Source organism: Gigantopelta aegis, chromosome 3, assembly GCF_016097555.1.
Source record: "Gigantopelta aegis isolate Gae_Host chromosome 3, Gae_host_genome, whole genome shotgun sequence".
Classification (NCBI taxonomy): Eukaryota; Metazoa; Mollusca; class Gastropoda; order Neomphalida; family Peltospiridae; genus Gigantopelta; species Gigantopelta aegis.
This window is the reverse complement of record NC_054701.1, coordinates 27,457,525-27,460,730: the sequence shown is the minus strand read 5'-3', so window position 1 is coordinate 27,460,730 and position 3,206 is coordinate 27,457,525.

Genomic DNA, 3,206 nt, shown 5'->3' with positions numbered 1-3,206 from the left:
TGTATACAACGTATACATTCATGATTATATCTATGTACAATAATACACTCATGCCATAGATCTATACTATAGTTGTAAGTAATGATACTGATCATGTATACAACGTATACATTCATGATTATATCTATGTACAATAATACACTCATGCCACAGATCTATACTATAGTTGTAAGTAATGATACTGATCATGTATACAACGTATACATTCATGATTATATCTATGTACAATAATATACACATGCCATAGATCTATACTATAGTTGTAAGTAATGATACTGATCATGTATACAACGTATACATTCATGATTATATCTATGTACAATAATACACTCATGCCACAGATCTATACTATAGTTGTAAGTAATGATACTGATCATGTATACAACGTATACATTCATGATTATATCTATGTACAATAATACACTCATGCCACAGATCTATACTATAGTTGTAAGTAATGATACTGATCATGTATACAACGTATACATTCATGATTATATCTATGTACAATAATACACTCATGCCACAGATCTATACTATAGTTGTAAGTAATGATACTGATCATGTATACAACGTATACATTCATGATTATATCTATGTACAATAATACACTCATGCCACAGATCTATACTATAGTTGTAAGTAATGATACTGATCATGTATACAACGTATACATTCATGATTATATCTATGTACAATAATACACTCATGCCACAGATCTATACTATAGTTGTAAGTAATGATACTGATCATGTATACAACGTATACATTCATGATATATCTATGTACAATAATACACTCATGCCACAGATCTATACTATAGTTGTAAGTAATGATACTGATCATGTATACAACGTATACATTCATGATTATATCTATGTACAATAATACACTCATGCCACAGATCTATACTATAGTTGTAAGTAATGATACTGATCATGTATACAACGTATACATTCATGATTATATCTATGTACAATAATACACTCATGCCACAGATCTATACTATAGTTGTAAGTAATGATACTGATCATGTATACAACGTATACATTCATGATTATATCTATGTACAATAATACACTCATGCCACAGATCTATACTATTGTTGTAAGTAATGATACTGATCATGTATACAACGTATACATTCATGATTATATCTATGTACAATAATACACACATGCCATAGATCTATACTATAGTTGTAAGTAATGATACTAATCATGTACACAACGTATACATTCATGATTATATCTATGTACAAGGGGCGGACGCCGGAACATAGCCCAGTGGTAAAGCGCTCGCCTGATGCGCGGTCGGTCTAGGATCGATCCTCGTTGGTGGGGCCCAATCGGCTATTTTTCGTTCTAGCCAGTACGCCACGACTGATACATCAAACGTCATGGTATGTGCTATCATGTCTTTGGGATGGTGAATATAAAACAAATCCCTTGCTACTAATGGAAAAATTTAGCGGGTTTACTAAATCTAAAACTCTATGTCAAAATTACCAAATGTTTGATATCCTATATTCGATCAACAATTTTAAAAGTTGCACACGCCTCATGTTCAGTACTCTACATATTATCTACACTACCTATTCATTATTATACACAATCTAAACTCATAACCTACACTCAACATTCTTATTATACATATAATCTGCGCTCTCATTCATTATTATACATATAATCTACACTTTCAATTCATTATTATACATATAACCTACACTTTCAATTCATTACTATACGTATAATCTGCACTCTACATTCATTATTATACATATTATCTACACTCCCCATTCATTATTATACATAAAATCTGCACTCCCCATACATTGTTATACATATAATATACACTTCCCATTCATTATTGTCAACTGACAATCCTGCCAAGTGATACGTTGTGTTTTTAAATAATCTGCACTCCCCATTCATTATTATACACATAACCTAGACTATTCATTCATTGCTATACACATCATCTGCAATACCCATTAATTATTATATGTATACTCCACACTCCCCATTCATTATTATACACATAACCTAGACTATTCATTCATTGCTATACACATCATCTGCAATACCCATTAATTATTATATGTATACTCCACACTCCCCATTCATTATTATACACATAACCTAGACTATTCATTCATTGCTATACACATCATCTGCAATACCCATTAATTATTATACGTATACTCCACACTCCCCATTCATTATTATAGCGTAATCTACTGTTATACACATAATCTACACTCTACATTAATTAATATACATAACTTCTACGTCTATTATTATTATACATATTAATACATGTAATATACACTCCACATTCATTATTAATCATATAACCTACACTACCTATTTATTACTATACACACCATCTACACTAGTATTATCCACTAATTATTATACATATAATATACACTCCGCATTCATTATTATACACCCCTGCGTGTGCTGTAACCTCACCGTGGTGCAGGGGTGTAACATTCTCTTTTAGAATGGCCAATACAGCACAATTGAAATTTTGAGTAAAAGTCAGTGTCTGTCTGTGATATTTGTATTTTTGCACAGTTCTTTACACTGTGTTTTAATTTACCTGTTGAATTTTTATATTGATGCTGACCATCAATTTTTTTGCATTTGCCATAGTTTGACACCCAATAGCCGATGTATTTTTCGTGCTGGGGTGTCGTTAAACATTCATTCATTCATTCATTCATTCATTCATTATATACACATAATCTAGACAACACATTCCGTGTTATATGTATAGTAATGAATGTGCAGTGTAGATCATATATATATATATATATATACAATATATATATATATATATATACTGAACAAAAAAAGAAACTTCCGATTTGTACATATAGTATTTGTTGTGTTAAAGAATTCATTGTGTAATGAAATTATATAGGTAGTATTAGCCTTGAGCTGTATTATCAGGATTCATGAATGTTGTCGATTATTTTTGCACTATTAATCGTCGACAACGTGAAATTCAGTTTGCACGTGCATGCATGGTTCGACATGTCCCGTGTAGTATTCAGTCAATTTGTTTTACTTGTCTTACTGACATTGTTGTCAAGTGAACGAAAACGGTTCAAAATTTGTAAAAAGATTAACGGTTTTTTACATTCTAGCATTTTTAGTATGCCAAGAATACCCAATAATTTACGCGAACGGGCGATT